The following is a 26535-nucleotide window of genomic DNA, read 5'->3' as shown; positions in this document are numbered from 1 at the left end:
CCATTTGGCTTATGCAATGCACTGGCAACTTTTCAATGGTGTATGATGGCGATCTTTATGGATATGGTAGAGGACTACCTTGAAGTCTTCATGTTAGTTGGGAATTCCTTTGATGATTGCTTGGAAAATTTGGATAAGGTATTGGCAAGGTATGAAGAAACGAACTTGGTGTTGAATTGGGAGAAATGCCATTTCATGGTCGAGGAGGGTATTGTCCTTGGCCACAAAATTTCAAAGAAGCAAATAATGGTTGACAAGGCAAAATAGAGGTTATTTCTAAACTTCCACCTCCAGCATCCGTGAAGTGCGTGAGAAGTTTCTTGGGCCATGCAGGGTTCTATCGACGTTTCATAAAGGATTTTTCCAAGTTGGTGAACCCCTTGTGCAAGATTTTGGAGAAAGATGCTAAACTTCACTTCAATGATGATTGCATGAGATCATTTGAATTGCTCAAGTTCAAGTTGACAACTACTCTCATGTGTGATGCTAGTGATGTGGTGGTTGGAGCAGTTTTGGGGAAACATATCAATAAGATCTTTCATCCGGTCTACTATTCTAGTAAGACCATGAATGATGCCCAAGTCAATTACACTGTGACCAAAAAATAGCTCATTGCCATTGTGTTTGCTATTGAGAAGTTCTACCCGTACTTGATGGGTGTAAAAGTGATTGTCCACACGGATCATGCGGCACTTCGTTACCTTATGAGCAAGAAAGATTCCAAAACCCGGTTGATGAGATGGGTGCTTTTATTGTAAGAGTTTGACATAGACATCCAAGACCGAAAAGGAAGTCAAAACCAAGTGGCGGACCACTTGTATCATTTGGAGGAGGAGGGGAGGCCGCATGATGGCCTTGAAATCAATGACTCCTTCCCCGATGAGCAACTCTTAGCCATTTCAAGGAAAGATGTGCCATGGTTCGCGGATCTAGCAAATTTTCTTGTAAGTGGTATCACCCCGGATGAGTTCTCTTCAAACCAAAGAAAGAAGTACAAACGGAATTGTCAAGACTATTATTGGGATGAACCGTATATTTTTCGGATTTGTACGGATGGAGTGATTAGAAGATGTGTACCGGAGGATGAACAAGTTGAAATTCTTGGGGCTTGTCATTCTTCGTCGTGTGGTGGTCACCATTGTGGAGCAAGAACAAAGGCCAAAGTGCTAAGTTGCGGTTTCTATTGGCCCACTCTTTACAAGGATGCAAGTGATCTAGTCAAGCGTTGTGATGAATGTCAAAGGGCCGATGGAATTTCAAACAAAATGAAATGCCCCTCACCACCATTTTGGAGATTGATATTTTCGATGTGTGGGGTATTGACTTCATGTGACCTTTTGTGAGTTCTGTGGAAACACCTACATCTTGGTCGCGGTTGATTATGTGTCTAAATGGGTTGAGGCCGTTGCTCTACCCAACAATGAAGCTAGAAGTGCGGTGGCATTTTTTAGGAAGAACATCTTCGCAAGATTTGGTACTCCGCGGGCTATCTTAAGCGATGGGGGGTCGCATTTTTGCAGCAAAGCTTTTGACACCTTGCTTAGCAAGTATGGTGTCACTCATAAAGTTACGACTCCCTATCACCCTCAAGCTAGCGGTCAAGTGGAAGTCTCCAACCGGGAGATAAAGAGTATTTTGTCCAAAACAGTAAATGCTAACCGGACGGATTGGTCAAAAATGCTTGATGATGCACTATATGCTTATCAGACTACCTTCAAAACTCCTATCGAGATGTCTCCATACTGGTTGGTGTTTGGAAAATCTTGTCATCTTCCGGTGGAACTCGAGCACAAGGCCATGTGGGCTTTAAAGAAGTTTAATCTTGATTGGGATGCAGCTGCTAACTTGCGGGTTGCACATTTGAATGAATTAGATGAATTCTGGTACCATGCATATGCAAGTTCATCCTTGTACAAAGAAAGAATGAAGTACTGTCATGACAAATACATCTGAAACATGGAGTTCAAGGTGGGCGATCTTGTTTTGTTGTTCAACTCATGATTTAAGATGTTTCCCGGAAAGAAAAAATCCAAATAGAGTGGTCCCTTTGAAATTGTAGGTGTGACACCTTTTGGTGCATTGGACTTGAAGAACAAAAGTGATGAGTTATTCCGAGTCAATGGTCACCGGGTGAAGCATTATCTGGGAAAAGTTGGTGATGGCCACGTCATGTCGGTAATTCATTTCAAATGATGGTAATCTATGCTGTACCGCAACGTTAAATCAAGCGCTTCTTGGGAGGCAACCCATGTTTCGTTTTCTTTAGATAGGTCTTATTTTGTGCTAGCAGGTTTGGAAGTGTGTTGCATGAACTGTGCTCAGAAAAAATGGCTTTGTATGGAAAAAGTCCGGACCGCACATGTATTGTGCGGACCGTACAATTTTGAATGTTATAGCAGAAGTCAATTGCGGCCGCAAAATTCTTATGCGGACCGCACAATTTACAACCCAAAACCTAACCCATCGTGATGGCACCTATCGTGGTATTAGGAAAGCCGACCTTTCCAAAACACTTTCAAAGTTTAACAGAAATGAATTAAGATATTTAAAATAACCAGAGTTCCTCATAAATACGGAGTAAAATCCCAAATAAAACATAAGTGCAGAAAAATAGCCCGACATCGAGGTGTCACTAAGTCATGAGCAACTAGACTCCCAATCTAAAAGACAATGTCTACAATAGTCTGCATCTAGATATTAATACATAGAAAGAAAAATAATAAGGAAGGAGCACAAGGTCTGCGAACGCCGGCAGCTACCTCGTAAATCTCTGGAAGAGCAATTGCGCACGAACTCAATGACCTCCACGTCCAGTCACACCTGAATCTGCACACAAGGTGCATGAAGTAACGTGAGTACTTCCAACTCAGTAAGTAACAAAATTAAATAAGGAACTGAGAAGCAGTGACGAGCTACACAAATGCAGTTCATTTCAGTAATTTCAGTAAGAAAAATAGGCATTCTTTCAATCCGGTGTTTTCAATCAAACATTTCGAGCTCAGGTACAACAATATAAGACCTCCAAAATTTTTTGCAATAATAACAATTAGCAACGAAGTGCACCAACAATTAAGAGCAAGTACAGCCTCACAGGGCTACTGTCACTTATCTATCTCAACAGCTCAATCACTCGGCACTCAGCCTCAATACTCACAATCAAAGGCACCTGCGCTCACTAGGGGTGTATAGACTCCGGAGGGGCTCCTACAGCCCAAGCGCTATATATTGCTGCAGCATGCAGCCCGACCCAATACTGCTGCGGCATGCAGCCCGATCCATATATTGTTGCGGCGTGCAGCCCGATCCGATATATGGCCCGAATTCTTGTTAAAGCGTGAAACCCTATCCAATATTGCTGCGGCGTGCAGCCCGATCCAATATCTCACATAGCTCTCAACCCGGCACTCAGGCCCTATCTCAGTCACTAACCTCGCCAGCCCCTCGGGCTCACAGAATATCATAATAACCAGCCCAAACCGAGATTATAACAAGTATCAACAAGAAATGAGAGGAAACAGAGATATAACACACAATAAGACTGTGACTGAGTACAAGACAACAATTAGCAATCAATTCAACAAGTATACGACCATTGCAGGTCCTAATAGTGATATCATATGGCCTAAGCATGGTTCTAACATGAAAGGCAGTCAATTGCTCAAAGACGAGGAATAACAAGTAATAACAATGGCTATTCGACTTTACAGCCTCACGGGACGGTGCACACTCACACGCCCGTCACCAAGCATGTGCGTCACCTCCAAATATTTACATTATACAACTTCTCGGGATTTCATACCCTCAAAACCTGATTTAAGACTGTTACTTACCTCAATCCGAGCAAAATCCTACTCCGCAATGCCCTTGCATCTCAAATCGGCCTCCAAACATCTTGAATCTATCCACAAGCAATACAATACGATTAATATATGCTAAAGGAATCAATTCCACAAGAAAACTATTATATTAGACTCAAAACCCGAAATCAGCTCAAACCCGACCTCCGGGCCCACGTCTCGAAATCCAACAAAAGTCACAAAACCTGAAAGCCCATTCACTCACGAATCTAACCATACAAAATTCATCAAAATACGACATCATTTGGTCCTTCAAATCCTCATATTACACTCTCCAAAATCCCAAACCCTAACCCCTTATTTTACTTCAAAAATCGTACTAATTAATGATGAACAAAGCCATAGATTCACGAAATTTATACCATTATGGGTTAGAATCACTTAACCCAACGTTGCTGCTTGAAAACCTTTGAAAAATATCCTCTCTCCCAAGTTTCTCAAGTCCAAAATTGAAAATGAAAGACAAAACCTCGAGCTGGAGCTTTTCTGCCCAGCACTATCGCACCTGCGGCCCCTTTTTCCGCTTTTGCGACTCCGCACCTGCGGAATTTCCGTCACAAGTGCGAAACTCACTTAAGATCCAAGGATCTGCATCTGCGGCCCAATCTCGCGCCTGCGGAAGCGCACCTGTGCATCTCCCTCCGCTTCTGCGAAGCCTCCCAAAATCATCCTCTCCGCATCTGCGCCACAGGTCTCGCACCTGCCGGCTCGCAGATGCGACGACCTTCTCGCACCTGTGATTCCAGCCTACCTTAGCCTTGCCCACACCTGCGTCTTCTCCAAACGCATATGCGCCCTTGCACTCGCGGCTCCCACTCCGCAGGTGTGGAAATACCACTAGCAATAGCTTCAACTGCATGTTTCCAACTTCAAAAAATCCGTTAACCACTCGGAATCACCTTGAGCCGCTCGAAACCTCAACCATCCATGCCAACAAGTCATATATCAACATACAAACTTAGTCGAGCCTTCGAATCACTCAAAACAACATCAAAACACCAAATTACCCTCAGATTCAAGCCTAAGAACTTCTAAACTTCCGAATTCCACAAACGATGCCGAAACCTACCAAACCACGTCCGAATGACCTCAAATTTTAGACACGCATCACAAATGACACTACGAACCTACTCCAACTTCCAGAAATCCATTCCGACCCCGATATCAAATTTTCCACTGCCGACCGAAATCGCTAAATTTCCAACTTTCGCCAATTCAAACCTAATTCCACTACGGATCTCCAAATCACATTCCGGATGCGCTCCTAAGTCCAAAATCACCTAACGAAGCTAATGGAACCATCAGAATTAAATTCCTAGATCATGTACACATAAGTTAACATCCGCTTGACTTTTCTAACTTAAACTTCTAAATAAGAGACTAAGTGTCTCAATCCACTCCGAAACCACTCCGGACGCAAACCAACTAACCCGATATATCATAATATAGCTGAAGAACACAAAAAGGAGCAGAAATGGGGGAGCGAGGACTATAACTCTCGGAATGACCGGTCGGGTCGTTACATCCTCCCCCTCTTAAACAAACATTCGTCCTCGAACGAGTCTAGAAAAATACCCGGAGTCTTAAATATGTGTGGATATCTGCTCCGCATCTCTCGCTCGGTCTCCCAGGTGGCCTCCTCCACAGACTGACCTTTCCACTACACCTTCACCGAAGTTATGTCCTTTGACCTCAACTTCCGCACTTGTCGATCCAAAATGGGCACCGACTCCACATCATAAGTCATATTACCCTCCAACTGAACCGTTCTGAAGTCCAAAACATAGGACGGATCGCCAACATACTTCCGGAGCATGAAAACATGAAACACTAAATGCATACTCGATAAGCTGGGTGGCAAAGTAAGAATATAAGTCACCCCCTATCCTTTGAAGTACCTCAAAAGGCCCAATGAACCGGGGCTCAACTTGCCCCTATTCTGAAACCTCATAACACCCTTCTTGGGTGATACCTTCAGCAAAACCTTCTCCCCACCCATAAACGACACATCACAGACCTTTCTGTCCGCGTAGCTCATCTGCATAGACTGCGCCGCACGAAGCCGCTCCTGAATCAATTTCACCATAGTTTTAATGTGACACTAGAGCATCAAGAGTTGACTTAATTCACCAAGGAAGCTCGCACTATCACGTAGGTCATTGTGGAACCCTAACTCCTCCTCCTCTACTCTCCATGAGCAAATCTCACTTTAAAAGAATGCCCCTTATGTAAATCCATACTAATATAAGCTCACTCAACTTGAAATCATATAGGGATTTTGAGGGAATGTAATGAAGGCTTTTGGATCAAGGTAGGACTTATCGGCATATGATAGTTCCATCTTTCCTTAAGCACCCCATTTTCTCTTTTTGGCTCATACTTTCTTGACTCTTTGAGTCATTTTCTTCTTCCTTAGGTGAACTAAAGAGACGTAATGTCACTCTTTCTTGCTTATGACAATCATTTTTCTCCTTTTCTAACCACTCCATGCCTTTCATCATTGCTTTCTTTGAATCCCTTCAACTTTCTACTTTATTCACTTTCTTTTTGACATAATTCTTTTTGGCCATTCTTCCTTTTCTTTGCCTTCCCTTTTTCTTCATTTCATTATTTTTTATACCTTTTATCACTTTCACATTCCTGGTCTCTCCCCCAAACTTATGCTTTTGCCAATTGGAATGCTAAGGAAACATCGGGTGCCAAGAGAGGGTCATTATAAAATGGATAAAGGCTTGTAACAGGGCTATTGAATGAAAAAGGGCTTCGACTCAAAGGGGTTGACTAGGGATATCACATTGGTAGGCTACAAAAGCTTTCAAGTTTCAAATTGGATCAAGTTGAGCCTACAATCATTACTCAAGTCGAGCTACGCTTAGAATTTTGCCTAGACAAACATTCAGGGCAAGTTCTAGACTTATTGGTACGAAACTTGGACTTGCAATTCAATACCTCACCTCTCAAACTACTAGATTGTTAAAGGGAACAGAGTTGAGGGCCCACAACAACCCTAGCTAAGAGTGAAAATCACAAATGGCTCAAAGAAACCACTCGATGATTGTTTTAGTCAACACAAGAGTCTAAAGGTCACAACTAGAGCTATTTTTTGCCAATCAACTTGTTTCTAACCATAAGGTCGAAGGTAAATGTGTTAGTACCAAGTGAAGCATGCTTGAGACAATTTTATTCATTACTACTATATATACAAAAACATAAAGGAAACAGACTCAATCCCTTAAGAAGTTTATCATGCCATCCATCTTTGGGAAGAGCCACCACACAACATCCACCTTTGGAAATAACCGTAGTATTAAGAAAACTAAAGGCTTATTGTTCACATAAAATGTAAAAAGAAGCTATGCTACTAAGAAAAAACAACGAAAGAAGTTATGAAGTAAACTACGAAAAGTAGACTGAATATGTACAAAATAAAGTAAAGCGAATATATATATCGAATGGTAAGAATATATACATACCAAAAGTAAAAATAAAGATAAATAAAGAAAAAGAAAAATAGTATAATGGTTATTACATACCAATTGTCATCAAATCAATATGGACCACCCCCAAATGAAAAATAGCATTGCCCTCAATGCTCATAACAAATAAGAACAAGGAAAAGGGGTAGAGAGTAGAGAAAACTACCTATATGGTCTCTGTCTGCATCGGGTCATCAGTACCCTCCGTATCCTCTAACTGGATCTCCACATCCTCTGACTGGGGAACTACGGAGTTTTTGAGCATCCAAATCAGCTCCTCAATAGTGTGTGAAGTGGCAGCCGGCTCCTCAGACTGGCCAGTTGCTGTCTCTGATGCCTCGGGCACTGCTACATATGCTGCTGGGGCTGTCTCCTCCATGAGCAGGTTCAGTGGAATATCATCAGCAGAAGCAATCTTCTGAACCTCTTTGCTCAATGTCTCCACCGACTCCTTATATGCTTGTGTCTTCCGCATCTTCTTCACCTGCTTCCCTAAATCCTTGATAATCCTCCCATGTGTATAAAGAGTCTCCGGGATCTTCTTCTGGTCATCCAGAATCTTGTTCTGGTTGTCCAAAATCTTCTTCAAAGAGTCCTCCAATGATGGAGGTACCTGAAACTCTGATGGGGCTGAAGACTGTTCTGCAACTGCACTGGATATGGCAGTCAGCTTTGTGGTAGCTACCTGCATCCAGTTGTTGAGACTGGATAGTGTCCGTGAAACCCGTTGTGCAGTCTGAGGGTAGGAAAAAGTTGTGGGCACTGATAGTGGCACTGAGAGGGATGGTCTGGAGGAAGGAGGAGGCATGGCAGCTGCTCCGGCAGAAGTACCGGCTGTTATAGAGGGCTCGGCAACTGACCCAGTGGCCACTACCCCTGGCTCTTCAGACTGGCTAATGGAGGTAGTGGCTTTGCCCTTGAATTTAGGGTTGTCCGCTCCCTGGATGTGGTATCATGAGAAAGGATTTTTAGCCTTCACCTCCATATCAAAATGTATTGAATCTACCCCATGGTCTTGGAAATACTCTCTGAGGAAGTTGGGGTAGGGATACAATCTTTCTTCTTTCTGGACTGCATTGGAGATGTTGTAGGACATCAAGTTTCATACATTAATAGGATAGCCTGCCATAATGGAAGCTACCAATACTACCCGGTGGAGTGGAAGGACATTCTCATGCTGGCACGCGTCAAGATGGCTGCACACAAATGTTTTCCACCCTTTTGTTTCAAAGTTAAAGGTGGCTCTGACAATTTGAACTCCTGATGTGTGCCATGTAGGTGTTGTCCCCGGAATAGCAAGTATCTCAGCTAGCCATGGGTGAACTGCATCACTCAAGGCTAGCTTCTCCAGGTACTACACTGCCTCGACCTCCTCAAACCCTACATAGCTATTTAGTGCGTGGCTATCAAAGCAGATTTTCAAGTTTCGGACCTTCGTCACCTTTGTACCCTTTTTGATGTGGGAAACATTGGCATAAAATTCCTTGACGAGGTATTATTTGGCATCTTTCAACCGGACGGTGAAGCAATTCCATCCTTTTCTCTCCGTAAATTGCCATAGGACATTCGAATTGTGTTCGCTTAGGTCTTTGGTTATGAATTGTCGCTCAAGAGTGAGCGACCTTTGGGGCCACCATTCCCGAAATTTTGCATACGCCTTCTCACTTACGAATCTATCATCCCACACCTCCGGCTTCCTTGATCTAGCCATGCCTCTCACAATTGTGTCACCCCCTCTCCCGTCATCCAGGACCTCATCATCATGATCTAAATTGATTGGGGTAGCTGTTGTGGTAGGTGTTGTAGCAAGTGGGAAGATGGTTCAGATGCCTGACTACCTCCCTCTGAGCCATCAAAAGAACCAGAGGAGGAGGTAGGTTCATTGACTAAACGTAGCCTATCGGGGAATTGTTGTCATTGTGCCCCCGGTTGTGGTTGTACAAACTCCTCCTCAGAAGTTTCCCGGGATGAGAGGTATTCACGGGTATTTGAGGAGTCCGGAGGTGGTCTACAGAGAGTAGTCTTTTTGCGCAAGACTTTCTCGGCTGATAATGGCATGGTAGGTTTTCCTCTACCCCGGCCTCGGGAGGAATCTGCCCCCCTTGGAAGTATCACCTCGACTACGAGAATGCATCATTGTCTGCAACACACAAGTAGTGAAAGTCAGTTAGAATTGGGGTTCAACATGTGTTATTGAATTACAGTTGAAAAGAAAAACACTGCTTCTCAGAACAGGGCAGCGCGTACTGCACAAAAGTGAGTGCGGCCGCGGACTGCACAAAAGTACGTGCGGCCGCATAATTGATTTGTTGGGTCTCTGAAGTTTAATTGTGCGGACCACACAAAATTGATTGCGGCTGCAAAAACCAACCGCGGACCGCACAAAATTGAGTGCGGCCGCACAAACTTAGCAATGACAAGTGCCTTCAACCTAGGGTATCGCGGACCGCACAATTTTGTATGCGGCCACATACCCTAGTGCGGACCGCACAAAAATGTGTGCGACCGCAAAATTCAAATCAGAGCGGTACTGAAGTACTGATTAATACTAGGGTTTTAACTAATTAGGCATGATTTGTGGCAATTAAAAAATAAAAGCTACTAACCCTAGCCCCCCATTATGCATTCAAACATTACCCACAGGCTTCTAAGCTAGAATTAAGCATCAATTTGACATTTTTGCCATGAATCTAACCCTTGATAAAAAGAAAACTAAAACAAAGAGAAAGGAAAATAAAAAGATGAAATTAACTCATTGAAATCAACATACCAGTAATGCAATGTAGTAGGAAATCAACACTTGATGAATATGGGATGAGATTCAAAACAAGAAAGAGTGCATTGCTCTAGTCTAGCTTGAGAGGTCAGAGTGTGTAAAGTGTGAATAGTCTCAAAAAGTCCTATTTATACTCGACCATGTTGGCCCACCGACTTACCTGAGTGCGGCCACATAATTTTGGTGCGGTCCATACGCTTTACCTTTTCTAACTCAGCAGCTGATTCAGTGGCGCGGTCCGCATAAAAATGGCTGCGGCCGCACAATCTGTGCGGTCCGTGAAATTTTGATCGCGACCGCGAATCCTTAAGGGATTTTTGTCGGGCTAAACTTTAGAGAGTTGGAATTTTCCATCTTTCAGTTGTGCGACCGCACACAAAATTGTGCGGCCGTGAAGGGCTTGTGCGGCCGCATAATTCTGATGCGGTCCGCACAATTTCACCAGTTGGCCAATTTTTGTCTTGTCAATTTTCTACACTGCACACCCAATTCCTGCATACACTTCATAACCAGTTAGTCCAAAACAATGCCTAATCTAACAAGAAAATCAAAAGAAAGAAAAACACATTGGTTGCCTCACAAGAAGCCCCCGATTTAACGTTGCGGCACGACGCATGTTACCATCATTCATTTGAAATGGAGCAATGCCACAACATGGCCATCATCAGCCTTACCAAGGTAGTGCTTCACTCGGTGCCCATTGGCTCTTTGATCTCACCATTCTTATTTTTCAAATCAAGAGCACCAAAAGGAGTCACATGTACCACTTCAAAAGGACCACTCCACTTTGATTTAAGCTTTCCCGGAAACATCCATAACCGGGAGTTGAATAGAAGAACAAGGTCACCTTCTTTGAATTCTTTGTTCCGGATATACTTATCATGTATGTACTTCATCTTGTCCTTATACAAGGATGGACTGGAGTAAGCATGGAACCAGAACTCATCAAGTTCATTCAATTGCTCCACCTGAAGATTGGCAGCTACATCCCACTCAAGGTTCAATTTCTTCCACTCCCACATCGCCTTATGCTCTAATTCCACCGGATGGTGATATGCTTTCCCAAACACCAACTGATACGGAGACATACCAATTGGAGTTTTGTAAGCTGCTCTATAGGCCCAAAGAGCATCATCCAGTTTCCTTGACCAATCAGTCCAATTTGCATTGACAGTATTAGATAGAATACACTTTATCTCCCTGTTGGAGACTTCAACCTGTCCACTTTCATAGGGGTGATAGGGGGTCGACACTTTATGAGTGACACTATTCTTGGAGAGTAAAGTTTCAGAGGCTTTGTTGCAAAAATGCGAACCCCCATCACTAGTGATGACCCTTAGAGTACCAAACCTTGTGAATATGTTCTTCTTCAAGAAAGCTAACACACTTCGAGCTTCATTGTTGGGCAAAGCCACGGCTTCAACCCATTTGGACAGGTCATCCACAACTACCAATATATAGGTGTTCCCACATGAGCTCACAAACGGACCCATAAAATCAATGCCCCAAACATCAAAATTATCAATCTCGAGGATGGTGGTGAGAGGCATCTCATTTTTCTTAGAGATCCCACCGGCCCTTTGGAAATCATCACAACGTTTAACGAGCTCGCTAGCGTCTTTGTACAAGGTAGGACAATATAATCCACAGATTAGGACCTTTGTAGAAGTTCTCGCCCCACCATGCTGACCACCATAGGGCAAAGAATGGCAAGCTTCAAGAAACCCGATTGCTCTTCTTCTGGAATACATCTCCGGATAACACCATCAGTGCAAATGTTGAAGAGATATGGCTCATCCCAATATTTGTCCAGGCAGTCTCGTTTGAGCTTCTTCCTTTGGTTTGAGGGAAACTCATTCAGAATAATGCCACTCACAAGATAGTTGGCCACATCGGCAAACCATGGCATACCAGTCATAGAAATGGAAAGGAGTTGTTCGTTAGGAAATATATCATTGATCTCAAGGCCATCATGTGGCCTCCCCTCCTCCTCCAATCGGGACAAGTGTTCCGCCACTTGATTTTCACTACCTTTTGGATCTTGAATCTTTAGATCAAACTCTTACAATAGAATCACCCACCGCATCAACCTTGCCTTAGATTCTTTCTTGCTCAACAAATAACAAAGTGACGCATGGTCGGTGTGAACAATCACCTTTGTACCCATTAGGTACGGGCGGAATTTCTCCATAGCAAAGACAATGGCTAGGAGTTCTTTCTCGGTCACTGTATAGTTGAATTAGGCCTCGTTCATGGTCTTGCTAGCATAGTAGACTCGATGAAAGATCTAATTAATTCGTTGCCCCAATACCGCACCAACTGCCACATCTCTTGCATCACACATGAGCTCAAATGGTAAGCTCCAATTTGGCGCGGTGATAATAGGAGTGGTAGTCAACTTATACTTGAGTAGTTCAAATGCCTTCATACAATCTTCATTGAAAAGGAACTTGGCATCTTTCTCCAAGAGTTTGCACAAGGGGTTTACTACCTTAGAAAAGTCCCTGATGAATCGGCGGTAAAACCCCGCATGACATAGAAAACTTCTCACTCCCTTTACGGAAGTAGGGGAGTTTGGATATCACTTCAATTTTTGCTCTATCAACCTCAATACTATTCTTGGAAATCATGTGACCGAGGGCAATGCCCTCCTTGACCATAAAGTGACACTTCTCCCAATTCAGCACCAAGTTAGTTTCTTTGCAATGTGCCAATACCTTATCCAAGTTATCCAAGAACTCTTCAAAATAATCCCCCATGATAGAGAAACCATCCATGAAAACCTCGAGAAAGTCCTCCACCATATCGGTGAAGATGGACATCATACACCGCTGGAAAGTTGCTGGTGCATTGCATAACCCGAATGGCATCTATGAGAATGCGAAAGTGCCATATGGACAAGTGAAGGTGGTCTTCTCTTGGTCTTCAGGTGCAATACGAATATGGTTATATCTGCAATATCCATCCAAGAAGCAATAATAAGCACGCCCCGCTAACCTATCCAACATTTGATCAAGAAATGGAAGCGGAAAATGGTCTTTTCGCGTAACTTTGTTGAGCTTTCTATATTCCATGCACACTCTCCACACACTCTCCACCCGGTGATAGTTCTTGTGGGGATCAATTCATTTTTTTCATTTGTGATCATAGTCATGCCCCCTTTCTTTGGGACACATTGCACCGGCGAGGTCCATGAACTATCGAAAATAGGGTAAACCACTTCGGCATCCAACCACTTGATGATCTCTTTATTTAATACCTCTTTCATGGCCTCATTCAATTGTATTTGATGTTCTACAGAGGGTTTGGCATCCTCCTACAAAATGATTTTATGCATGCAAAAGGTGGGGCTTATACCCCGAATATCCCCCAATGTCCAACCTATTGCTTTCTTCCTCCTTTGAAGCACCGAAAGGGCTGCATCTACCTACACGTTAGTTAAGAACGAGTATATGATGCCACATGTAGAGCCTCATATAAGTATATGATCCCATTCCTTGCAAAGCATTGACACATTCTACAAAGCCTTCCTTCGTATCCTCATCATGATTCAACAACACAATGTCTAGGGTATCTTTCACATTTATCACAACACTTGTGTCATCAACAATTACTTCGGTCACAAGATCCACGAACGAACACACTTCGTTGCTATTTGGCTGCCTCATGGATTTACAAACACGGAACACCACTTTTTCATCTCCCACCCGGAAGGTGAGCTCTCCAGCTTCCACATCAACTAAGGCCTTCCCTGTAGCAAGGAAATGTCTCCCCATAATGATTGGCACCTCGTAGTCAACCTCACAGTCAAGTATCACAAAATCTGCGGGAAGGATGAACTTGTCGACCCTAACTAACACATCATCAATTATCCCCAATGGCCTTTTCATTGTCCGATCCGCCATTTGCAACCTCATATATATGGGTCTTGGTTGCCCAATCCCCAATGTTTTGAAAACAAAATAGAGTATAAAGTTAATGCTTGCCCCCAAATCACATAAAGCTTTGGCAAAATCTACACTCCCAATAGTGCACGAGATTGTGAAAGCACCTGGGTCTTCCAACTTTGGAGCCATGGAATGCACCATAGCACTCACTTGATGTGTCATTTTGATCGTTCCATAGTTCATTGATTTCTTCTTTGTTACCAAATCCTTCATGAACTTGGCATATCCCAGCATTTGTTCTAAGGCTTCAACCAACAGCACAATTGGGGACAAACTTTTCATCATATCAATGAATTTCTTGATTTGATTCTCATTGTTTTGCTTTGCAAGTCGTTGAGGGTATGGAGGGGGAGGCCTTGGCATTGGTACCTTAGCCCTTGGCACTACCGGTTCTGGCATGTCAGTCACGTGCTCCGTACACAGGTTCACTTTTTCTTGCGTCTCCTCCACGTTTTCATCAATATCAATCCTCGCTTCTTCATTAGCTTGAACATTATTGCTTGGATGATCATCATCTTGCACCAACACATAATCACCCACATGTTTTGTTTTTGTTTGAGGTACTAGCAACTCCACCTCTCCCACTTCTTGTTGTCACAGCCATTGCATACCCCGTATTCCCACCTTTCGGGTTCACCACCGTATCACTAGGTAGTTCCCCCTTTGGGCGAGTATTTAAAGCTTGAGAAATTTGGCCAAGTTGAACCTCCAAGTTGCGGATAAAAGTGTTGTGGGAGGCTAATTGGGCATCGCAATCGGCGTTTTTCTCCATCATTTGCTTAAACATGTTTTCAATCCGTCCCATTTCACTATTGGAAGAACTAGGACCTTGCGACAGATATGGAGGAGGGTTGTTTGGTTGTTGATACATCGGGGGCTTCTGAAAGCCCGACCCTCGATTTCCTTGATTGCTATTGTTCTAACCCCCTTGATTATTGTTGTTCCCCAAATTGCTTTTGATTGTTGCCACCCCAATTACCTTGATTATTTCCTCCCCAATTGCCTTGATTGCCTTAATTACCCCAATTGCCTTGATTGCCTTGATTACCCCAATTGCTTTGATTATTGTTGTTGCCACCACTCCAATTTCCTTGGTGGCCTTGGTTGTTCCAGTTTCCTTGGTTTCCTTGTGATCTCCATTTTTGTTGATTTGGAGCACTATTTCTTTGACCTTGATAATTGTTGACATATTGAACCTCTTCATCTTGTTCATCATATGAATCATCTTGATTATACCCACTATTGCTTTGCTCAAATTGTTCCGTATGGTTTTGTACTTGTTGACCTTGTTGTCGTCTCTTGTTTACCATCATGTTTACCCCTTCCATAGAATTCACCTGTTTTGACCCTTGAACCTGTTGAAGCTGAGCCTTGGCCAATTGGTTCATGGTAGTTGTCAACTCCGCAATAGCTTGCCCATGATTATGTAGCTCCTTGTGTAGGTGAATAACATTTAGGTCACTCTGAGGAACATTGGCTCTGCTTTTCCACGCCGAAGAGGTGTCCGCCATCTCATCCAAGATTTCACAAGCTTCAGAATAAGGCGTGTTCATGAAGTTACCCCTAGCGAGTGCGATATCTTTCCCAAATCTCGTGCAATGGCTCAATGGGCTCTTGTTTGAAAGCTAAAATTTCATTCCTTAGTGTAGCCATGTTCCCCAGAGAGAAGTATCTGGCAATGAACTTCTCGGCCAACTCATCCTAAGTATGGATGGAATGATTGGGAAATCTCTCTATCGAGTCCAAAGCTTTTCCCCATAGAGAAAAGGGAAACATCCTTAATCACAGTGCATCCTCTATGACATTTGTTTTCTTGCTCCCCAAACAAGTATCGACGAAACCCTTGAGATGCTTGTAGGCATTTTGTTGTGGAGCTCCAGTGAAGAAACCCCACTGCTCGAGCAGTGTAAGCATCACTGTTGTAATTTGGAAGTTGCCTGCCCTAATCCAGGATGGGACTATTGTACTTGCATAGCCCTCATTCCGCAACACCCGGTGCGCTGCTCTTGATGGAGGCGGTCGGCCTTGCCTATTTACTTGAGGCTCGGGATGAACCTTATCCACTTGATCATCATCTACCTCCTCCCCCAATGGTAAATTTCCAAGGGGCTCGTTGTGAAGGGCCATTTTGTACCTGAAAGCAATTCACAAACAAAATTAGTGACTTAGAAGGAAAGAAATACAAAACATACAAATACCTAGATATATAGATAAATCTGTTTAACTCCCCGGCAACGGCGCCAAAAATTGATCTGGTCCAAACCTACACCACAATAGAGTAGCGAGGTAGTCGATGCAATAAGAAACCCAACAAAGGTCGGGATCGAATCCACAAGGAGTTAGAATATGGGATTAGGTGTATATCTAAGTTAATTGCAAGTTTTTGCACTTCCACAAACTTGATTGGTTTTTTCTATTTCTAACTTTACTCTAAAGATTGCAATAATTGAAACTAAGGATAATATTTTTGTTGTTGTTTTTCAAATGTTTAAAGAGACTGGGGTAGTGACTTCTACCTAGGTGGATATCTAACGGGTAGCAAAATTTAGGGAAAGCTTGATTAGTTGGAATTGTAATAAAGCTATCACACTGGGGTACTCACTCTATACCTCTCGGTAGTTTGGGTGAATTTTACCTAATTTGGCTTTCTCAAGTCCAAATGGATATTCATGCAAATCAAGTGATATTAGCGCAAGTTGGGTATTACTATGTTGAGGTTTAACCCTTTTATTGGGGCTATCAATTTCTTGATTTCACCCCAATTACTTGTTAGACTAGTTTTCCTAGACTTAGTCCCTCTTTCTCAAGTATAGACTAAGTCATAAAGGTACGAATCAATGTTTGCAACCATTTTTTTTGAGTTCTAGCAAGAACTAGGCTAAATATCACTAACTCATTCACATTCAAGCCCTAAAATCAAATACCCATTAAATACCCACACTAGGGTTGGGTCCCAACCCTAGATATGGGTTTAGCTACTCATAGAAATAATAAAACATTAAAGATGAAATGAAGATAAAATCCATAATATTAATTTGTGGAATGAAAATCTAATGTTAAGAAGTGAATCTAGTACAAAAACTCCGAAAATAAAAACTTCAGTTGTCTCAGGTGCTCATACAAAACATAACATGCCCTAAAAATGACAAAAAGTGCGGTCGCACTCTTGCTTTCACAGCCGCATAATTTTAATGCGGTCCGCATTTTTCTCTTTTGGATATGGGTTGAGTTGAACTTTCGCGGACCGCATAATTCTAAGTGCGGTCGCGCTCTAGATTATGCGGCCGCATAAAAGTGATGCGGTCCGCACTTGCTTGATTTTGGCTTGAAACCAACTCTCTGGTTCTTCATTTTGCGGACCGCTTTATTTTGATCGCGGACGCAGAAGGGATTCCGCGGCCGCACAATTCTGGTGTGGTCCGCACTTCTCTCTTTTGCTCAAGTTGTTAGCTCTCTGAGTCTCAGTCATCGTGGTCTGCGTAATTTCAATCACGGCCGCACAGGGACTTTCGTGGCCGCACATTTCTGGTGCGGTCCGCACACATTATTTAGCCCTAAAATGACTCTTTGGATCTCCCTATCGTGGATCGTGTAATTTTGATCGCGACCGCATCATGGATTTTGCAGCCGCACAATATTTGTGCGGTCCGCGCTTCAGACCTCTTTGCCCAGCCTTGGTTTTAGTTCAACTTTTGACTCCTTTGTGAGTTGATTTTGATTCCTTTGGCTCATTTTGAATAATTCCTGTAAGCAAGCATATTTTATTAGTTTTCGGGAATACCTCCAAGCATTTTTGGCTTAAAACACAAGTAAAAGAGACAAAATAATAGCTTAAAATCCCTACTTATCAGTGGTGCCTGAGCTGGTGCATCAACAACTGAAATCTGGTCCTGATCTGGGACAACTGGTAGATCTGCAGGTACTGTCCCAGCTGCTGTGCGGGCGGTACTTCTGCCCCTATCGCGACCTCGGCCTCTCGCTGCCCTGGCTGGTGGTACTGGTAGATGTCCATCCTGCCCAGTAGTACGAGTCCTCACCATCTGTGAGAGAATGAAACAATAGATGTTTAGTTACCAAAATCAACAGATTCGCATGACAAGAATTCAAGAATGTGGAATTTTACTAAAGGTTCTAAAGCCTCTCGAAGATAAGTAGAGACGTCGCCGTACCGATCCGCAAGACTATACTAAACCCGCTCAAGACTCGTGAGACCTATGTAACCTAGGCTCTGATACCAACTTGTCATGACCCAAAACCTAACCCATAGTGATGGCGCCTATCGTGGTACTAGGCAAGCCAGCCTTTCCAAAACACTTTCAAAGTTTAACAGAAATGAATTAAGACATTTAAAATAACCGGAGTTCCTCATAAATACAGAGTAAAACCCCAAATAAAACATAAGTGCGGAAAAATAGCCCGACATCAGTGTGTCATTAATCCATGAACATCTAGACTCCCAATCTAAAAGACAATGTCTACAATAGTCTGCGTCTAGATATCAATACAGAGAAAGAAATATAATAAGGAAGGAGCACAAAGTCTGCGAACGCTGGCAGCTACCTCGTAAATCTCTGAAAGATCAACTGCGCACGAACTCAATGACCTCCACGTCCAGTCACACCTGAATCTGCACACAAGATGCAGGGAGTAACGTGAGAACTTCCAACTCAGTAAGTAACAAAATTAAATAAGGAACTGAGTAGCAGTGACGAGCTACACAAATGCAGTTCATTTCAGTAATTTCAGTAAGAAAAATAGGCATGCTTCAATCCGGTGTTTTAAATCAAACATTTCGAGCTCAGGTACAAAAATATAAGACCTCAAGAAAATTTTGCAATAACAACAATTAGCAATGAAATGCAACAACAATTAAGAGCAAGTACAGCCTCACAGGGCTACCTTCACTCATCTATCTCAATAGCTCAATCACCTGGCACTCAGCCTCAACACTCACAATCAAAGGTACATGCGCTCACTGGGGGTGTACAGGCCCCGGAGGGGCTCCTACAGCTCAAGCGCCATGTATTGTTGCGGCGTGCAGCCCGACCCAATACTGTTGCGGTATGCAGCCCAATCCATATATTGTTGTGGCGTGCAACCCGATCCATATATGGACCGAAGGCTTGTTGCGACGTGCAACTTGATCCAATATTTATGCGGCGTGCAGCCCGATCCAATATATCTCACATAGCTCTCAACCCGGCACTCAGGCCCTATCTCAGTCACTAACCTCGCCAGCACCTCGAGCTCACAGAATATCATAATAACCAGCCTAAACCGAGATTATAACAAGTATCAACAAGAAATGAGAGAAAACAAAGATATAACACACAATAAGACTATGACTGAGTACAAAATAGCAATTAGTAGCCAATTTAACAAGTATACGACCGTTGCGGGTCCCAATAGTTATATCATATGGCCTAAGCATGGTTTCTAACATGAAAGGCAGGTAATTGCTCAAAGACGAGGAAAAACAAGTAATAACAATGACTATTCGACTTGACAGCTTCACAGGACAGACCAAGTCACAATACCTCACGGTGCATGCTCACACGCCTGTCACCTAGCATGTGCGTTACCTCCAAATATTCACATCATATGAATTCTCGGGATTTCATACCCTCAAAACCAGATTTAAGACTGTTACTTACCTCAAGGCGAGCAAAATCCTACTCCGCAATGCCCTTGCCTCTCAAATCGGCCTCCAAATGTCCCGAATCTAGCCACAAGCAATATAATATGATTAATAGATGCTAAAGGAATCAATTCCACAAGAAAACTACTAAATTAGAGTCAAAACCCGAAATCGGCTCAAACCCGGCCCCCGGACCCACGTCTCGGAATCCAAAAAAAGTCACAAAACCTAAAAGCCCACTCACTCATGAGTCTAACCATACAAATGTCATCAAAATCCGACATCATTTGGTCCTTCAAATCCTCAAATTACACTCTCCAAAATCCCAAGCCCTAACCCCTTATTTTGCTTCAAAAATCGTACTAATTAATGATGAACAAAGCCATAGATTCACGAAATATATACCATTATGGGTTAGAATCACTTACCCCAATGTTGATCCTTCAAAACCTTCGAAAAATTGCCTCTCTCCCAAGTTTCTCAAGTCCAAAATTGAGAATGACAGAAAAAACCTCGAGCTCGAGCTTTTCTGCCCAGCAATATCACACCTGCAACCCCTTTTTCCGCTTCTGTGTCGCCGCACCTGCGAAATTTCCGTCGCAGGTGCGGAGCTCACTTAAGAGCCCAGGTTCTGCATCTGCGGCCCAATCTCGTGCCTGCATAAGCGCACCTGCGCATCACCTTCCGCATCTGCGAAGCCTGCCAAAATCATCCTCTCCACATCTGCGCCCCAGGTCTCGCACCTGCGGGCTCGCAGATGCGACGACCTTCTTGCACTTGCGATTCCAGCCCACCTTAGCCTTGCTCGCACATGCGACTTCTCCAAGCGCTTATGCGCCCTCGCACCTGCGGCTCCCACTCCGCAGGTGTGGAAATACCAGTAGCAGCAGTTTTAGCTGCATATTTCCAAGTTCAAAAAATTCGTTAACCACCCGGAATCACCCCGAGTCCCTTAGAACCTCAACCATCCATGCCAACAAGTCATATATCAACATACAAACTTTGTCGAGACTTTGAATTACTCAAAACAATATCAAAATACCAAATTACCCTCGGATGCAAGCTTAAAAACTTCTAAACCTCTGAATTCCACAAATGACGCTGAAACCTACCAAACCACATCCGAATGACCTCAAATTTTACACACACGTCAGAAATGACATCATGAACCTACTACAATATCTGGAAATCCATTCCGACCCCGATATCAAATTTTCCACTGCCAACCGAAATCGCCAAATTTTTAATTTTCGCCAATTCAAGCCTAATTCCACTACGGACCTCCAAATCACATTCCGGACGTGATCCTAAATCCAAAATAACCTAACGAAGCAAATGGAACCATCAGAATTAAATTCCGAGATCGTTTACATATAAGACAATATCCGGTTGACTTTTCTAACTTAAGCTTCTAAATAAGAGACTAAGTGTCTCAATCCACTCCAAAAATAATCCGGACCCGAACCAACTAACCCGACATAACATAATATAGCTGAATAACACAAAAAGGAGTTGAAATGGAGGAACGGGGGCTATAACTCTCGGAACGACCGGCCAAGTCATTACAAATGTGAGATGGGAAAATACAAACTCTTTGAAGTTTGTTTGTCAGAGAAATGGACAAAGTGAGGCCGCACAAGGAAAGTTGCGGACCGCATCAACATCTGTGGTTGCACAACTAATTATGCGAACCGCAGATCAATGAAGGGAACTTGAACAACAGGTAACAAAGTGCGGACCACAGAAGGAATTCTGCGGCAGCACTCGTCTCTTGATCCCTTAACCAAAATCGGTTAGTATAAATAGTAGCCCTAATTATACTGTTGAAACTTTCTAATCTCTGAGAAATTAAAGCAAAGGCTAAAATCTTGCACATAGTTGATTCAATCATCTGCCACTTAATTGAGCATCTGTGATTACTCCTTAACACCACTTCATCACTAGTATGTTCAAATCATGTCTAGGATTCTTCAATTTGCTTAGTTTAGTTTACAATTTGTTAGTTATTTTACACCATTTGTCAATTTCATATCTATGTGGGGTGTGAATTGTGTTGGGTAAACTCCTAGTTGTTATTTGGGGAATGGGTAATTGGGTTTTCATGTTTAAGTGGACATGGTTCACTAAAAGTGTGATAGATGCTAAAGAGTACTTGGTCCAAGAATTTTACGCCAATGTGGCATACATAAAGAAGGGGACCAAAGTGACAAAAGTGAGGAACCTGAAAGTGAGGTTTGATCAGAACACCTTGAACACCTACTTGGGGTTTGAGGATGTTGAGCCAGTGCAATATTTGGAAAAGCTGGCTATGGGTGATGCAGCTCGCCCATGGCTAGCTGAGATTCTGGCAGCTCCGGAACCACTACCACCATGGATCACAGCAGGGGTTCCTATTCACAGGAACACCTTGAACTTCGAGGCAAAGGGATGGCAGACGTTCGTATGCAGCAGACTAGACCCGTGCCTGAATTAGTCAAATCTTCCAATTTCTCGGGTAGTGCTAGTTGCCTCTATCATGGCCGGGTACCCAATCAATGTGGGTGTCGTGATGTCGGCTAACATGTATTTGGTCGCCAGGCAAGGTGACACCTCCTACCCGTATCCCAACACTATCACTGAGTACCTTACGGATGCAGCGGTGGAGCCGAGGGATTTTGATATTAAGGTGCAGACGAACAAGCCCTTCTCATGGTGTTCTTTGATGGGTGGTGGAAACCCAAAGAAAAAGGGTCAGCCCACTACTACCGTAGGCCAGTCTGATGAGCCTTCGATGGTAGTTGTAGAGTCAGCATTTATGCCTTCTACTTTTGTAGTGCCTTCTACCAGTGTAACTGCCTATGCCCACTCATCCACTATCTACGCTGCGAGTCTCCCAGATACTGGCGAGCCTCAAAACTGGATGCAGATAGCTACTGCAAAGCTGTTTGACTTATCCAATGCTGTTGTAGCACAGTCATCCACCCCGACACCCCAGACTCCTCAAAATAGTGGAGGATACATTGAAGAATATTTTGGAGAATCAATAGACTATCATGAACACTTTAGTAGCACATGGAGAAGTGATTGAGGATCTTGGGAAGCAGGTAAAGAAGATGAAAAAATCCCAGGCATCCAAGAAATAATTAGAAAACCTGAGGAGAGAGGTCACCAAGATAGCAGCCGCTGGGGACCTTCCATTTGATATGCTGATGGAGACAGATCCAGCAGCACCAGTAAATCCAGCAGCAGTATCAGCACCAGCTGGCCAGTCTGAGGAGCCAGACCTTGCTTCCAACACTGTTGAGGAGGTGCGCCAAATGTTCACCCACCCAATTACTCCCAGAGCCGAGGATGATGAGATCCAGTTAGAGGAGATTGAGGGTGGTGACGCTTCTATGGACACAACCACATAGGGATTCCTCTTCACTCTTACCCTTCTTTATTCATATTTTGTTAAGCATTGGGGACAATGCTTACTTTTATTCCGAGAGGTGGAGTTTATTGGATATTTGGATGATTTGATATTTGGTTTGTAATAACTGATAACATTTTCCTTTTTCTTTTTATCATGTATAGATTCTCCTCTTTCTCTCTCTATTGATTTATATATTTTCTCTTTTCCTACCTCATTATGTATATTCATTATGCTTGCAGTAGCTTCTTTTGTAGCTTCTTTATTTTATTTTCTTATTAGTAAATGTTTAATTCAGTAGCTTCTAGTTTAATATAATAGCTTGTTTTTATGTTTGAGTGGACAATACGCCTTTGATTTTCTTAATGCCACAGTTCTTTCCAAAGGTAATTTTTGTGTAAACTGGGTGACTCTTCCCAACGATGGATGGCGTGATAACCTTCTTAAGGAATTGAGTCTGTTTTTGGTATTTAGGTAAGAATAGTAGTAATAAGGAATAAAAAGACCTAATTGAATCAAGCTCGAAGAGTCAAATATGCTTCACTTGGTACAAACACACTTAACTACGTGCTTATGATCAGAAACAGGTTTTTTTGGAAAGAAATAGCTCTAGTTAGTCACCTTGTGACTCCTGTATTGACTTAGATAATCATCGAGTGGTTTAGTCGAGCTATACTGATTTTCAATCTTGATTATGTTTGTTGTGGGCCCTTGACTCTATCCTTTTTAACAATCCAGCTGCGTGAGAGGTGATGTGTTTTTGTTTCAAGTCCAAGTACCCGTGCAAATGGTCTAGAACTTGCCTCGAATGTGTTTCTAGGCGAAAGTTTAAGTTTTGCTTGGCTTGAGAAGTGATTGTAGGCTCTCTTTGACCCGCTTGAAATTTTTCATGGCCCACCAATGTTGTTATCCCTAGTCAACTCATTTGAGCCTAAAACCTTTCTCATTTGATCACCATGTTACAAGCCTTTACTAGTTTTGTCGTGACCCTCTCTTGGCACCCGAGCTTTCCTTAACACTCTTGTGAAACATTTGGCTAAAAATATAAGTTTGGAGGAGAGACAAGGAGTTTGAAAAAAGGTATCAAGGAACAAAAAGAGAAAAGAAATGAAGAGAAGGAAAGGCAAGAAAAAGAAAGAAGAACAAAAAGCAAAATACAAAAAGAAAGTGAATAAGTTGAAGAGTTAAGAGGATTTTAAATAATAGTAATGATGAAAAGCATGGATAAAACAAAGAATGAGAAAATGAATATCATGACCAAGAAAGAGTGAAGTTAAGTCTCTCTAATACCTTTATGGAAAATAAAATGCCTTAAAAAGTTGGCAAAGCATGAGCCGATAAGAGAAAATGGAGTGCTTAAGAAATGATAAACCCGTTCTATCATAGCATATCCAACCTTAGTCCAAAAGCCTTCATTGCATTCCGAAAAAGCCTTATGGGATTTCAAGCCGAGTGAGCTTATATTAGTGGTGATTTATATAAGGGGTAAGCCTATGGTGCTTAAAGCCGTACTTGTGACATTTTATTGAGAGAGATGAGCGAACCTTTCACAAATATTTGAATTGAGTGCTACGTTCTTAAGTGAGATATACAAACGGAGAGTAGAAGAGGAGGAGTTTGAGATCCACAATGACCTACATGAAAGAGAGAGATTCCTTGATGAATTAAGTCAACTTTTGATGCTCAAGTGTCACATTTGAACTATTTGTGCTTAAAAATTCAACCCATTGCCTTGTTAAAAATTCATAAGTGCAGTGGGTAATTGTTGGTCCCAGTTAATGTGTGATTGATGCAGTTTTGATTAGCTGAAATAGCTCTTAACTTGTGGAGGTGGGAATTACGTTATTTGCTTGAGGACAAGCAAAAGCTTAAGTTTGGGGAAGTTGATAAGTGGGAATTTTAACTACTTATTAGCACCTTTTTGCTTTCATTTTAGTCCAAAAATGTTTAATTGTGTTCCCGCAAACTGATGAAATATGCTTAATTGCAGGAATAGTGGAAAATGAGCCCCAAAAGATGAAATCCAACTCAAGAAGGAGCGATCTGAACTTAAGGAGAAAAACAGGAACAAAAGCTCAAAATTGTGGACCGCATATTATCATCTGTGGCTGTAGATTGTGAAGCAAATCCCATCAGAGCCAAGTGCAAAGTGTGGTCCACACATCAAATGTGCGGCCGCAGAACCTGGGCAAGAGCAAAAGTTTAGAGAACCTGCATTCAAGCTCAACAGAAGTGCGGACTGCACAATTATTGTATGGCTGCAGAAGATCCGCTACGCGACCACAGTCATATTTGTGCGGTCCGCAGAAGAGCTACGTGCGGCCGCACTCAGAAATGTGTGGACCGCAGAAAGAATGAAGTGCGGCCGCATTTCAGAATTATGCGGCCGAAGGTTTCCATTTCTGCCAGGCAGAAGCATAGTGTGGACCGCATATGGAATTGTGCGGCCGCAGAACCTCCGAAAGGTCATTTTTGTCCGAAAATTCTAGCACTATATAAATAGAAGAGATTCACTTTTTTAGGTCAGGTTTTGACATCATCAAGTACAGTAGACGTTTTCTTATACTCTTTTTAGTAATTTTTTCCATTTTGAGCTTTTTGAACATTGATTTCATCATTTTCATTTTCAATATGGGTTTAATTATCACTTCTTCTTTCTCTTCCAATTTAAGCATGAGTAACTAGATTTTTACTAGAGTTGTGACCCAACCCTAGTGTGTAAACTTAATGGGTGTTTGATTTATTGCTTGTTTATGGTTGGGTGTTGATTATTTAGCCTAGTTCTTGCTTTAATTTGAAGAATTAATGGTTGCAAACATTATTTCATGCATATTTGACTTGGTCTCTACTTGAGAAAAAGAGATTTAGTCTAGTACCGAATAATTTCTTGCATCATCCAAGTGACAGATCACTTGTATATTATCAATATGAAGCAAGGGAAAAATACACACTTGAACATTTAAAAAACGATCAAGCTCCTCTCTCAAGTGTGCTGCCATCTTTGAAGTGACTTCAAGGCTTCAAGAACGAAGAACAATAGAACAAAGGACTAGTTTCCAACACTGTGTTACCATATGTCCTTAGTTGTGTTGTACCTTTGTTAGAGTGATCTATTTGTAATTCTTACTTAGCATAGCTAGAAGCATTGTGTAAGAAACCATTTATAAAACTAGAGTTAGTCGAGTTGTGAGCTTTGTAATAGAGTTATTATAAAGAGGCTTGTAATAGAGTTATTACAAGTGAGTGAGGGACTAAGAGTTTAATTCCTAGGTTACAATACTTTGTAATCTGAAGTTTGCTCAGTAGTGAAGTTAAAATCCTACGAGTGTAGGTCGTGGTTTTTAATCCCGCGAGCTGGAAGTTTTTCACGTAAAACTCTATTGTGTCATTTACTTATCTCTGAACTAGTAACCAATACTTTTTATTTAAATCCCTACCTTGTATTATTAT

Source organism: Nicotiana tabacum, chromosome 24 (assembly GCF_000715075.1).
Source record: "Nicotiana tabacum cultivar K326 chromosome 24, ASM71507v2, whole genome shotgun sequence".
NCBI lineage: Eukaryota > Viridiplantae > Streptophyta > Magnoliopsida > Solanales > Solanaceae > Nicotiana > Nicotiana tabacum.
This window is presented reverse-complemented; position numbering follows the sequence as displayed.